Here is a 15,473-nt window from a genome sequence, read left to right as displayed (position 1 = left end):
CTTGTATGTTGTTAGACTATAGAATAAATTCTTTTTGTAATCAGGATAACGTAGATTTTATTGTATAGAATTGGAAGAATGGAAATTAATGACACTTTTATTTGTGACTCAGAAAATGTGACGATTGTAAATGTATGTCCGTGTTACATAAATGCAATGTAAGCCTATTTGGGTTTCGACTGGTTGAACTTGGCCTTGAGAGAAAAAAATGGACTCAACAGGTCGCTTGCACGGCTAGTCTAGTCGGGCCGTTGTCAGCACCAGCTACACCAAATGCTTCTTTTGTCACTGCAAACCCGCAACTACTTTTTCCAATGCACGCTGCTTCCACCACAGACCGACTATCAGTAGCTTCCCAAGAGCCCTTCTCAAAAGAGCCACACTTTCCTTTTGGGTTTCCAAAGCTAGCGAATTGGATTTGTGAGATTACTTGTCCACCTTGGCATGATAGCTCTAACAACGCACCTTCATGGACATGAGCACAAATGGTTCCTGTTGTGACTGTTTGGAAGGAAACGTTTTGAGGGTTTCCACCTATCTCTTCAAACAAAACCAATGTGTTCTTGTCACTGTTTAAGAACGACCTTGGCACATGGTACCACCTTTGTGATGGATTGCCACAGTTGGTGTTGCACTTTTCTGTTACGTAACTTCCGCGGTAGTCACAAGTGTCAGTGCATCCATTGGTAGCAGTAATCCAAGAAGGCCAATAACGACCAATGCTATGACCATTCACCCAAGCATGTCCTTTACCCAACCCTTGCAAGTCCACCACCACGGGGTTTGTTCCATAAGGAGCTTCAAAGTCTGCTTTATACCAAGTCATGGGTTTACCAACAGGATAGGATGAATTAGCGTGCCATGATACACCGATGTGTGGTTGCAGATCATAGAGACGTTTTCTTTCCCCGTTCAAACCAATCTTGTAAGACCAAAGGTTGGTTGACAAATCCATAGTCACGTTGTTCTTCCCAATTAATTGAACAGGACCGCCTGTTATACCGGTCTTTATCTTATCGAACCCTGCCCCGTAATTTGCAAGCCCCACGGTGGCACTAAGCAAAGCTATGATGTTTGTTCCCTTCTTTAAAGAGACTTGTTTCTCGTACGTGAAGTTGCTTCCCCACTGGCTAAATTTGTATCCCGCATACCTTCTATTAACATAAGCATGGAGCGTATGACCCATGGTGTCCACACGAAGAGTTGCATTGCTCCAAATGGAGGTGTCGTTGATATCGACGTTGGTCATGTACCACAGGTAGTCACTGGCATCCAAAGTTAGGTCCTTTTGCTCGAGAAGCTGGTTTGCATTGAGACTGCCCTTTCCAAGCAAGGCATCTTTCTTTCGCTCCGGTGCCCACCCCCAAGTTAGCTTACCAGAAGCATCATCACTCTTTTTCACCATTACTGAGGTCTGGCTGTTAACCTTTGCGGTGTTGAAAACTTCTTTGTTGCAACCGTCAAGAATGGTCACGGACCAAGCAGGGACAAAGTATTTACCATCCTGTTGTAAGTCAACATTTGCATCTGTGTTACTGTTTGTATTGCTGAGGAAACAAAACCTTGCCCCGCCAGCACCGGTGTATGTTGTCAGTGTGACCGCATTTCCTAAATCCTTGTCAATCCTTGTTGCATTAGTGAGGATCTTTTCCCCCAATTTTATTGCTGCATGAAGTTGCTTAAGATGTCCCCATTTGGGTTGATTCAAATTCCCATACTCATCAAGTGGTGCATCGTAGTCGTAAGATGTTGTGATATATGGGCCTCCTGCTGTGCGACCAAAGTTGGTTCCTCCATGGTACATGTAGTAGTTATTGAGTACACCGCCATTTTGGAAGAACCGTGCAACAGAGAAAGCTGAATCTTCAGCACTTCTGTGGGGGACCCTCTCACCCCACTTTTGGAACCATCCAATCCAATTTTCAGTGAACATTTTGGGACTCTTGGGGTTATTGGGTTGAAAATTGTCACAGTAGTACCCGTTGCAAGTATTGATCATAGGTTGGGGAGCATCGTGTTGTTGACACATGATCCATGGGACACCGATATTTTGTGCTACAGCCATTTGCGCACACCATTTGATATATGATTTCCCCGCATCTCCGTAACCCCACATGATGTTTCCGTATTCATTCTCAATTTGAGCAAGAATAATGGGTCCTCCTTGCGATGCAAACAAATTTGCTTCTTTGATCATGTCCACAATCTTTGTAGTGAAGGTTTGCATTTCGTCCTTGTAGACCGAGTTATCTGTTCTTAGCTCAATCCCCGGCATATTGTGGAGCCACAATGGAAAACCTCCATAGTTCCATTCTGCACAAACATAAGGACCAATCCTTAAAATGGCATACAAACCAGCCTCTTGGACTAGCTTGAAAAATTTGATAAAATCCAAAATTTCCTGAGAAATCGTATTCACGTCGAACAGGCTCATGACGGTCCCAAAATACGTAACTTTCAATGGCATCAAGGCCTCCATCCTTGGCCTTTTGAATGATGTCTGGCCACATCTCCACTGTGCTTCGTGGATAATGGACAGAACCAGAAAAAATAAGACGCCTTTCCCCGTTAATAATGAGAGCATTTGCATCATATGTGACCTCTGTGGCAAAGCATGAGCGTAACGCTGCCAGGCTCAACAAGAGAATCCCGACCCAAGATGAGGAACCCATTGCAAATAGGTATGAAAATTCAATATTTTTTATTGCCTAGATGAAATAGACGTGGGGGGTTTTATAGCAACGTTAGCAAGTTATAACAGCTAATGAATAACAAAGTTGTTCTTGTCGTCGTCATTTTCGAATGAATCAACTATTATTAGTTGGTAACTGTGGTAAAGATATGTAAGAAAGGATGAGCACGTTCCAAATATGGATGAAATTTCCTTTAACTCCTTTAATCCTTATCCTTGAGAAGCATGGCCTAAACCAACCTTGTTGTACTTTTGAAATCCTTGCGTGTGCGTGAGATGTCGAGGTTGTTGCAAATGATAAGTCGTAAGACGTGACACTCTGTGATGGGCTGGTCGTTTATTCCCCCCCCCCCCCCCCCCAATCTTTTAAATTTTCCATATTAATTCCAATATTTGAACAATGATATATAATTCAATATGTTCAAGTTTTGGATCCATTTATTTTTTAATTGGGATTAATGATTCACTCGGGTTAGGCATTTAATAGGAACCCATTGATGGGGTTCCTTTGTTGATTTCTAAATAAGGTGTGGAGGATATGTTTAGTTAACTAAATTTATTATGAGAAACCTAAGTTTATTTACAGATTGAGAGATGGATATAAGCTGTGAAAATGAAGAGATTTAGTATGTGCAAAGTATTTTATTGCAATGATATTAATTTAAAATAAGTGTAATTTCATTAATTCTTTATGTTGAAATTTTTAAGAGAAATTAAACTGATAATTAATATTGAAACTAAGGATTAATGCAGTGACCAAATGACCAGGAACTTAATAACATGGGTAGAGCAAAAACTAAATACAAAAAATTTACTAATTTCTCCTATACAAAATCATCTATAACCAATAGCATGAGATGTAGGGGTGGGCATGGTTTGGATTACCATATAAATAAAATAAATAAATAAAAGGCATTGAAAGTGTGCTAGGCTTTGACCCAAACTCTTAATTTTTTTTGAAAAAAAATACGGTTTGTTAATTTTTAAAACCAGTTTAAAAATGCTTTGAAACATTAAGAATCGGTTTTGGAATGTAAAATGGTTTGACACCCATATTTAAAAGTCAATTTAAAAATAAAGATATTTTAAAATCTCATAACAAAATTTTACACCAGTTTCAAATCAAATTTTCTTTCAAAAACTACATTTGAAAACTTTTTTCTCGAATGTTAGCTTTCAAAATTTGTATAAAAAGAAAGAGGGTGTGGTGGGCATATTCGTCACATATTTTTATTTTCATTTTTATCTTTGTAAAAAAAGTTTAACAAATAAGTATTATAATAATTTATAACATAACAAGTACCCAACACACCCACAAATTAATGCTTATTGCTACTAGCTTTCTACATGGCAATCGGCAACGCGCCACCTAAATATTGTTACAAAAACATGTACTATTGTTTTAACTGTGTCAACATGTAGTGTTGAATATAATTAATACTTAAAATAATTGTGAATGAATATGCTGAAAATAATGTTTACTCAAACAAAAATAAATACTTTTTATTAGTAGAAATTTTTATTACATTAAAACAAAAAGCATGAAAATATTTTGATAACGATTATTCTTAATTTTGTTTAAATTTCTTCTTCTAATAAATGTTGTATTAAACGATATTTATTTTCATAACATCATCAGATCTTTTAAGTTCTTCAATAAAAAAATATATTTTTGTACTCTACCATGATTTTCAAATCATGTTTGTTATCCACGGGAAAAACAATCCATTCAAATTACAGAATTTACAATGCTAGTGGTGCTTGACAATCTTTAGTGACGTCTTAGCATGCATCCTCAATTGTTTTGAAATATAAAATATTGTGAGTATTAAACTTGGTTTGAAACACTTTATTATCATTCAATTTTGCCTTTGGGGCCTTTAATTTAAATTTAGTTAGTAGTCGAACTACAATGCATGTGCATTATATTTGTGTTATAAATTATAATTGTATAGTCTACATGTGATTCCATTTACGCGGGCATGCTTATTATATGGTAACGTACTTTATATATCCTACATATTTTGATAATAAAATAAAAATTATTATCTCATTGAGACACTTCCTCCCTTTTTCTTCTCATTTAACCACAAGGTTTCATATTTATTATTTTTCTCACTTTTTTATTTCTTATTATGAACGCAATTAGAGTAGATCCAATGAATTCTTATTGCATTGGTAGTCATATTTTCTTAATATTTAAAATTTCGGTGTTGTGTGCCTGAAATTAAATTGAACATACATTCTTGCCAAGACCACATTACATTATATACTAGGCTGCACAATCAAACATTATTCTAAATTTTAATTTTATTCAAAAATTTAATTACCATACTTGTATGTTGTTAGACTATAGAATAAATTCTTTTTGTAATCAGGATAACGTAGATTTTATTGTATAGAATTGGAAGAATGGAAATTAATGACACTTTTATTTGTGACTCAGAAAATGTGACGATTGTAAATGTATGTCCGTGTTACATAAATGCAATGTAAGCCTATTTGGGTTTCGACTGGTTGAACTTGGCCTTGAGAGAAAAAAATGGACTCAACAGGTCGCTTGCACGGCTAGTCTAGTCGGGCCGTTGTCAGCACCAGCTACACCAAATGCTTCTTTTGTCACTGCAAACCCGCAACTACTTTTTCCAATGCACGCTGCTTCCACCACAGACCGACTATCAGTAGCTTCCCAAGAGCCCTGCTCAAAAGAGCCACACTTTCCTTTTGGGTTTCCAAAGCTAGCGAATTGGATTTGTGAGATTACTTGTCCACCTTGGCATGATAGCTCTAACAACGCACCTTCATGGACATGAGCACAAATGGTTCCTGTTGTGACTGTTTGGAAGGAAACGTTTTGAGGGTTTCCACCTATCTCTTCAAACAAAACCAATGTGTTCTTGTCACTGTTTAAGAACGACCTTGGCACATGGTACCACCTTTGTGATGGATTGCCACAGTTGGTGTTGCACTTTTCTGTTACGTAACTTCCGCGGTAGTCACAAGTGTCAGTGCATCCATTGGTAGCAGTAATCCAAGAAGGCCAATAACGACCAATGCTATGACCATTCACCCAAGCATGTCCTTTACCCAACCCTTGCAAGTCCACCACCATGGGGTTTGTTCCATAAGGAGCTTCAAAGTCTGCTTTATACCAAGTCATGGGTTTACCAACAGGATAGGATGAATTAGCGTGCCATGATACACCGATGTGTGGTTGCAGATCATAGAGACGTTTTCTTTCCCCGTTCAAACCAATCTTGTAAGACCAAAGGTTGGTTGACAAATCCATAGTCACGTTGTTCTTCCCAATTAATTGAACAGGACCGCCTGTTATACCGGTCTTTATCTTATCGAACCCTGCCCCGTAATTTGCAAGCCCCACGGTGGCACTAAGCAAAGCTATGATGTTTGTTCCCTTCTTTAAAGAGACTTGTTTCTCGTACGTGAAGTTGCTTCCCCACTGGCTAAATTTGTATCCCGCATACCTTCTATTAACATAAGCATGGAGCGTATGACCCATGGTGTCCACACGAAGAGTTGCATTGCTCCAAATGGAGGTGTCGTTGATATCGACGTTGGTCATGTACCACAGGTAGTCACTGGCATCCAAAGTTAGGTCCTTTTGCTCGAGAAGCTGGTTTGCATTGAGACTGCCCTTTCCAAGCAAGGCATCTTTCTTTCGCTCCGGTGCCCACCCCCAAGTTAGCTTACCAGAAGCATCATCACTCTTTTTCACCATTACTGAGGTCTGGCTGTTAACCTTTGCGGTGTTGAAAACTTCTTTGTTGCAACCGTCAAGAATGGTCACGGACCAAGCAGGGACAAAGTATTTACCATCCTGTTGTAAGTCAACATTTGCATCTGTGTTACTGTTTGTATTGCTGAGGAAACAAAACCTTGCCCCGCCAGCACCGGTGTATGTTGTCAGTGTGACCGCATTTCCTAAATCCTTGTCAATCCTTGTTGCATTAGTGAGGATCTTTTCCCCCAATTTTATTGCTGCATGAAGTTGCTTAAGATGTCCCCATTTGGGTTGATTCAAATTCCCATACTCATCAAGTGGTGCATCGTAGTCGTAAGATGTTGTGATATATGGGCCTCCTGCTGTGCGACCAAAGTTGGTTCCTCCATGGTACATGTAGTAGTTATTGAGTACACCGCCATTTTGGAAGAACCGTGCAACAGAGAAAGCTGAATCTTCAGCACTTCTGTGGGGGACCCTCTCACCCCACTTTTGGAACCATCCAATCCAATTTTCAGTGAACATTTTGGGACTCTTGGGGTTATTGGGTTGAAAATTGTCACAGTAGTACCCGTTGCAAGTATTGATCATAGGCTGGGGAGCATCGTGTTGTTGACACATGATCCATGGGACACCGATATTTTGTGCTACAGCCATTTGCGCACACCATTTGATATATGATTTCCCCGCATCTCCGTAACCCCACATGATGTTTCCGTATTCATTCTCAATTTGAGCAAGAATAATGGGTCCTCCTTGCGATGCAAACAAATTTGCTTCTTTGATCATGTCCACAATCTTTGTAGTGAAGGTTTGCATTTCGTCCTTGTAGACCGAGTTATCTGTTCTTAGCTCAATCCCCGGCATATTGTGGAGCCACAATGGAAAACCTCCATAGTTCCATTCTGCACAAACATAAGGACCAATCCTTAAAATGGCATACAAACCAGCCTCTTGGACTAGCTTGAAAAATTTGATAAAATCCAAATTTCCTGAGAAATCGTATTCACGTCGAACAGGCTCATGACGGTCCCAAAATACGTAACTTTCAATAGCATCAAGGCCTCCATCCTTGGCCTTTTGAATGATGTCTGGCCACATCTCCACTGTGCTTCGTGGATAATGGACAGAACCAGAAAAAATAAGACGCCTTTCCCCGTTAATAATGAGAGCATTTGCATCATATGTGACCTCTGTGGCAAAGCATGAGCGTAACGCTGCCAGGCTCAACAAGAGAATCCCGACCCAAGATGAGGAACCCATTGCAAATAGGTATGAAAATTCAATATTTTTTATTGCCTAGATGAAATAGACGTGGGGGGTTTTATAGCAACGTTAGCAAGTTATAACAGCTAATGAATAACAAAGTTGTTCTTGTCGTCGTCATTTTCGAATGAATCAACTATTATTAGTTGGTAACTGTGGTAAAGATATGTAAGAAAGGATGAGCACGTTCCAAATATGGATGAAATTTCCTTTAACTCCTTTAATCCTTATCCTTGAGAAGCATGGCCTAAACCAACCTTGTTGTACTTTTGAAATCCTTGTGTGTGCGTGAGATGTCGAGGTTGTTGCAAATGATAAGTCGTAAGACGTGACACTCTGTGATGGGCTGGTCGTTTATTCCCCCCTCCCCCAATCTTTTAAATTTGCCATATTAATTCCAATATTTGAACAATGATATATAATTCAATATGTTCAAGTTTTGGATCCATTTATTTTTTAATTGGGATTAATGATTCACTCGGGTTAGGCATTTAATAGGAACCCATTGATGGGGTTCCTTTGTTGATTTCTAAATAAGGTGTGGAGGATATGTTTAGTTAACTAAATTTATTATGAGAAACCTAAGTTTATTTACAGATTGAGAGATGGATATAAGCTGTGAAAATGAAGAGATTTAGTATGTGCAAAGTATTTTATTGCAATGATATTAATTTAAAATAAGTGTAATTTCATTAATTCTTTATGTTGAAATTTTTAAGAGAAATTAAACTGATAATTAATATTGAAACTAAGGATTAATGCAGTGACCAAATGACCAGGAACTTAATAACATGGGTAGAGCAAAAACTAAATACAAAAAATTTACTAATTTCTCCTATAAAAAATCATCTATAACCAATAGCATGAGATGTAGGGGTGGGCATGGTTTGGATTACCATATAAATAAAATAAATAAATAAAAGGCATTGAAAGTGTGCTAGGCTTTGACCCAAACTCTTAATTTTTTTTGAAAAAAAATACGGTTTGTTAATTTTTAAAACCAGTTTAAAAATGCTTTGAAACATTAAGAATCGGTTTTGGAATGTAAAATGGTTTGACACCCATATTTAAAAGTCAATTTAAAAATAAAGATATTTTAAAATCTCATAACAAAATTTTACACCAGTTTCAAATCAAATTTTCTTTCAAAAACTACATTTGAAAACTTTTTTCTCGAATGTTAGCTTTCAAAATTTGTATAAAAAGAAAGAGGGTGTGGTGGGCATATTCGTCACATATTTTTATTTTCATTTTTATCTTTGTAAAAAAAGTTTAACAAATAAGTATTATAATAATTTATAACATAACAAGTACCCAACACACCCACAAATTAATGCTTATTGCTACTAGCTTTCTACATGGCAATCGGCAACGCGCCACCTAAATATTGTTACAAAAACATGTACTATTGTTTTAACTGTGTCAACATGTAGTGTTGAATATAATTAATACTTAAAATAATTGTGAATGAATATGCTGAAAATAATGTTTACTCAAACAAAAATAAATACTTTTTATTAGTAGAAATTTTTATTACATTAAAACAAAAAGCATGAAAATATTTTGATAACGATTATTCTTAATTTTGTTTAAATTTCTTCTTCTAATAAATGTTGTATTAAACGATATTTATTTTCATAACATCATCAGATCTTTTAAGTTCTTCAATAAAAAAATATATTTTTGTACTCTACCATGATTTTCAAATCATGTTTGTTATCCACGGGAAAAACAATCCATTCAAATTACAGAATTTACAATGCTAGTGGTGCTTGACAATCTTTAGTGACGTCTTAGCATGCATCCTCAATCGTTTTGAAATATAAAATATTGTGAGTATTAAACTTGGTTTGAAACACTTTATTATCATTCAATTTTGCCTTTGGGGCCTTTAATTTAAATTTAGTTAGTAGTCGAACTACAATGCATGTGCATTATATTTGTGTTATAAATTATAATTGTATAGTCTACATGTGATTTCATTTACGCGGGCATGCTTATTATATGGTAACGTACTTTATATATCCTACATATTTTGATAATAAAATAAAAATTATTATCTCATTGAGACACTTCCTCCCTTTTTCTTCTCATTTAACCACAGGGTTTCATATTTATTATTTTTCTCACTTTTTTATTTCTTATTATGAACGCAATTAGAGTAGATCCAATGAATTCTTATTGCATTGGTAGTCATATTTTCTTAATATTTAAAATTTCGGTGTTGTGTGCCTGAAATTAAATTGAACATACATTCTTGCCAAGACCACATTACATTATATACTAGGCTGCACAATCAAACATTATTCTAAATTTTAATTTTATTCAAAGGTTTAATTACCATACTTGTATGTTGTTAGACTATAGAATAAATTCTTTTTGTAATCAGGATAACGTAGATTTTATTGTATAGAATTGGAAGAATGGAAATTAATGACACTTTTATTTGTGACTCAGAAAATGTGACGATTGTAAATGTATGTCCGTGTTACATAAATGCAATGTAAGCCTATTTGGGTTTCGACTGGTTGAACTTGGCCTTGAGAGAAAAAAATGGACTCAACAGGTCGCTTGCACGGCTAGTCTAGTCGGGCCGTTGTCAGCACCAGCTACACCAAATGCTTCTTTTGTCACTGCAAACCCGCAACTACTTTTTCCAATGCACGCTGCTTCCACCACAGACCGACTATCAGTAGCTTCCCAAGAGCCCTTCTCAAAAGAGCCACACTTTCCTTTTGGGTTTCCAAAGCTAGCGAATTGGATTTGTGAGATTACTTGTCCACCTTGGCATGATAGCTCTAACAACGCACCTTCATGGACATGAGCACAAATGGTTCCTGTTGTGACTGTTTGGAAGGAAACGTTTTGAGGGTTTCCACCTATCTCTTCAAACAAAACCAATGTGTTCTTGTCACTGTTTAAGAACGACCTTGGCACATGGTACCACCTTTGTGATGGATTGCCACAGTTGGTGTTGCACTTTTCTGTTACGTAACTTCCGCGGTAGTCACAAGTGTCAGTGCATCCATTGGTAGCAGTAATCCAAGAAGGCCAATAACGACCAATGCTATGACCATTCACCCAAGCATGTCCTTTACCCAACCCTTGCAAGTCCACCACCACGGGGTTTGTTCCATAAGGAGCTTCAAAGTCTGCTTTATACCAAGTCATGGGTTTACCAACAGGATAGGATGAATTAGCGTGCCATGATACACCGATGTGTGGTTGCAGATCATAGAGACGTTTTCTTTCCCCGTTCAAACCAATCTTGTAAGACCAAAGGTTGGTTGACAAATCCATAGTCACGTTGTTCTTCCCAATTAATTGAACAGGACCGCCTGTTATACCGGTCTTTATCTTATCGAACCCTGCCCCGTAATTTGCAAGCCCCACGGTGGCACTAAGCAAAGCTATGATGTTTGTTCCCTTCTTTAAAGAGACTTGTTTCTCGTACGTGAAGTTGCTTCCCCACTGGCTAAATTTGTATCCCGCATACCTTCTATTAACATAAGCATGGAGCGTATGACCCATGGTGTCCACACGAAGAGTTGCATTGCTCCAAATGGAGGTGTCGTTGATATCGACGTTGGTCATGTACCACAGGTAGTCACTGGCATCCAAAGTTAGGTCCTTTTGCTCGAGAAGCTGGTTTGCATTGAGACTGCCCTTTCCAAGCAAGGCATCTTTCTTTCGCTCCGGTGCCCACCCCCAAGTTAGCTTACCAGAAGCATCATCACTCTTTTTCACCATTACTGAGGTCTGGCTGTTAACCTTTGCGGTGTTGAAAACTTCTTTGTTGCAACCGTCAAGAATGGTCACGGACCAAGCAGGGACAAAGTATTTACCATCCTGTTGTAAGTCAACATTTGCATCTGTGTTACTGTTTGTATTGCTGAGGAAACAAAACCTTGCCCCGCCAGCACCGGTGTATGTTGTCAGTGTGACCGCATTTCCTAAATCCTTGTCAATCCTTGTTGCATTAGTGAGGATTTTTTCCCCCAATTTTATTGCTGCATGAAGTTGCTTAAGATGTCCCCATTTGGGTTGATTCAAATTCCCATACTCATCAAGTGGTGCATCGTAGTCGTAAGATGTTGTGATATATGGGCCTCCTGCTGTGCGACCAAAGTTGGTTCCTCCATGGTACATGTAGTAGTTATTGAGTACACCGCCATTTTGGAAGAACCGTGCAACAGAGAAAGCTGAATCTTCAGCACTTCTGTGGGGGACCCTCTCACCCCACTTTTGGAACCATCCAATCCAATTTTCAGTGAACATTTTGGGACTCTTGGGGTTATTGGGTTGAAAATTGTCACAGTAGTACCCGTTGCAAGTATTGATCATAGGTTGGGGAGCATCGTGTTGTTGACACATGATCCATGGGACACCGATATTTTGTGCTACAGCCATTTGCGCACACCATTTGATATATGATTTCCCCGCATCTCCGTAACCCCACATGATGTTTCCGTATTCATTCTCAATTTGAGCAAGAATAATGGGTCCTCCTTGCGATGCAAACAAATTTGCTTCTTTGATCATGTCCACAATCTTTGTAGTGAAGGTTTGCATTTCGTCCTTGTAGACCGAGTTATCTGTTCTTAGCTCAATCCCCGGCATATTGTGGAGCCACAATGGAAAACCTCCATAGTTCCATTCTGCACAAACATAAGGACCAATCCTTAAAATGGCATACAAACCAGCCTCTTGGACTAGCTTGAAAAATTTGATAAAATCCAAATTTCCTGAGAAATCGTATTCACGTCGAACAGGCTCATGACGGTCCCAAAATACGTAACTTTCAATGGCATCAAGGCCTCCATCCTTGGCCTTTTGAATGATGTCTGGCCACATCTCCACTGTGCTTCGTGGATAATGGACAGAACCAGAAAAAATAAGACGCCTTTCCCCGTTAATAATGAGAGCATTTGCATCATATGTGACCTCTGTGGCAAAGCATGAGCGTAACGCTGCCAGGCTCAACAAGAGAATCCCGACCCAAGATGAGGAACCCATTGCAAATAGGTATGAAAATTCAATATTTTTTATTGCCTAGATGAAATAGACGTGGGGGGTTTTATAGCAACGTTAGCAAGTTATAACAGCTAATGAATAACAAAGTTGTTCTTGTCGTCGTCATTTTCGAATGAATCAATTATTATTAGTTGGTAACTGTGGTAAAGATATGTAAGAAAGGATGAGCACGTTCCAAATATGGATGAAATTTCCTTTAACTCCTTTAATCCTTATCCTTGAGAAGCATGGCCTAAACCAACCTTGTTGTACTTTTGAAATCCTTGCGTGTGCGTGAGATGTCGAGGTTGTTGCAAATGATAAGTCGTAAGACGTGACACTCTGTGATGGGCTGGTCGTTTATTCCCCCCTCCCCCAATCTTTTAAATTTGCCATATTAATTCCAATATTTGAACAATGATATATAATTCAATATGTTCAAGTTTTGGATCCATTTATTTTTTAATTGGGATTAATGATTCACTCGGGTTAGGCATTTAATAGGAACCCATTGATGGGGTTCCTTTGTTGATTTCTAAATAAGGTGTGGAGGATATGTTTAGTTAACTAAATTTATTATGAGAAACCTAAGTTTATTTACAGATTGAGAGATGGATATAAGCTGTGAAAATGAAGAGATTTAGTATGTGCAAAGTATTTTATTGCAATGATATTAATTTAAAATAAGTGTAATTTCATTAATTCTTTATGTTGAAATTTTTAAGAGAAATTAAACTGATAATTAATATTGAAACTAAGGATTAATGCAGTGACCAAATGACCAGGAACTTAATAACATGGGTAGAGCAAAAACTAAATACAAAAAATTTACTAATTTCTCCTATAAAAAATCATCTATAACCAATAGCATGAGATGTAGGGGTGGGCATGGTTTGGATTACCATATAAATAAAATAAATAAATAAAAGGCATTGAAAGTGTGCTAGGCTTTGACCCAAACTCTTAATTTTTTTTGAAAAAAAATACGGTTTGTTAATTTTTAAAACCAGTTTAAAAATGCTTTGAAACATTAAGAATCGGTTTTGGAATGTAAAATGGTTTGACACCCATATTTAAAAGTCAATTTAAAAATAAAGATATTTTAAAATCTCATAACAAAATTTTACACCAGTTTCAAATCAAATTTTCTTTCAAAAACTACATTTGAAAACTTTTTTCTCGAATGTTAGCTTTCAAAATTTGTATAAAAAGAAAGAGGGTGTGGTGGGCATATTCGTCACATATTTTTATTTTCATTTTTATCTTTGTAAAAAAAGTTTAACAAATAAGTATTATAATAATTTATAACATAACAAGTACCCAACACACCCACAAATTAATGCTTATTGCTACTAGCTTTCTACATGGCAATCGGCAACGCGCCACCTAAATATTGTTACAAAAACATGTACTATTGTTTTAACTGTGTCAACATGTAGTGTTGAATATAATTAATACTTAAAATAATTGTGAATGAATATGCTGAAAATAATGTTTACTCAAACAAAAATAAATACTTTTTATTAGTAGAAATTTTTATTACATTAAAACAAAAAGCATGAAAATATTTTGATAACGATTATTCTTAATTTTGTTTAAATTTCTTCTTCAAATAAATGTTGTATTAAACGATATTTATTTTCATAACATCATCAGATCTTTTAAGTTCTTCAATAAAAAAAATATATTTTTGTACTCTACCATGATTTTCAAATCATGTTTGTTATCCACGGGAAAAACAATCCATTCAAATTACAGAATTTACAATGCTAGTGGTGCTTGACAATCTTTAGTGACGTCTTAGCATGCATCCTCAATTGTTTTGAAATATAAAATATTGTGAGTATTAAACTTGGTTTGAAACACTTTATTATCATTCAAAATATATAATATAAACTTTCAATCTAACGGTTGGATTTACAAAATTCACAATTAATATAAAATTATTGAGCGGTGTAATACTTAGTAAAAGTTACACCGGTGTAATTATAACCCCTCATATATATATAATATATATATATATATATATATGTATGTATATATATATGTATGTATGTATATATATATATACATGTATGTATATATATATATAATAAAGGTTAAATATGGTTTTGGTTCTCTAAAAATTGACTTTATTTGATTTTAGTCCCTCAAAATAAAATTCTTGATTTTAGTCCTTCAAATTTATATAATATTTATTTTTAATCACTTTTTAAATATTGTTAACTTTTATTAGTATAATAGGTGACCTCAGCATTCAAATCACTATAAGTTTTATTGACATGAAATTATTTCTAATTTAAAATATTAATTTTTTAAGGATTAAGTTAATAAGTTTTAATATAAAGACTAATTTTACGCTTAAAACTTGGCATTATTCACTCTCAAACACAAGTATGGAGGTTTCAATAATTTCTTTTTTACGTGAATAAAGAGTCTCTCACCAAATTCTAATAAAATCTTCTCACAAGTTCAAAGTAAAGTTTTTTTTTTCTCACTATTGTCGTGCCCATAAATGCCAAGTTTCACACCTTCGTTGGCAACCTTCTAAGCTCCAAATTTCTAATTTTTAGCAACACAGTTTCACCTTAAGAAGATCTTAAAGCCCTCGACACACTAATTATTCTAAACAACGCTCATTCTTCTCTCCCCCTAAACTTCAAGGTGTTGTCTTCCATAAATGAGAAACTCTTGGCTTTCTCTTTGACGGTGAAAGAAAAATAGAAAAATAAAAACTAAAATAGAGTACTTTTGCAACCT

The 15,473-nt window shown here is 36.2% G+C and overlaps 3 pseudogenes; all 3 read right to left on the bottom strand.

Annotated features, from left to right (window-relative positions):
* Positions 1–3,018, bottom strand: LOC145954166 (beta-galactosidase 7 pseudogene; annotated as a pseudogene).
* A 1,808-nt stretch (positions 3,019–4,826) lies between these two features.
* LOC145954165 (beta-galactosidase 7 pseudogene) lies at positions 4,827–7,951 on the bottom strand (annotated as a pseudogene).
* A 2,094-nt stretch (positions 7,952–10,045) lies between these two features.
* Positions 10,046–12,847, bottom strand: LOC145954164 (beta-galactosidase 7 pseudogene; annotated as a pseudogene).
* Between the last annotated feature and the right edge of the window lie 2,626 nt (positions 12,848–15,473).

The sequence above is a fragment of the Cajanus cajan genome, chromosome 2 (genome assembly GCF_000230855.2).
Source record: "Cajanus cajan strain Asha chromosome 2, NIPB_CcT2T_4, whole genome shotgun sequence".
Taxonomy (NCBI): domain Eukaryota; kingdom Viridiplantae; phylum Streptophyta; class Magnoliopsida; order Fabales; family Fabaceae; genus Cajanus; species Cajanus cajan.
This window is presented reverse-complemented; position numbering and strand designations above follow the sequence as displayed.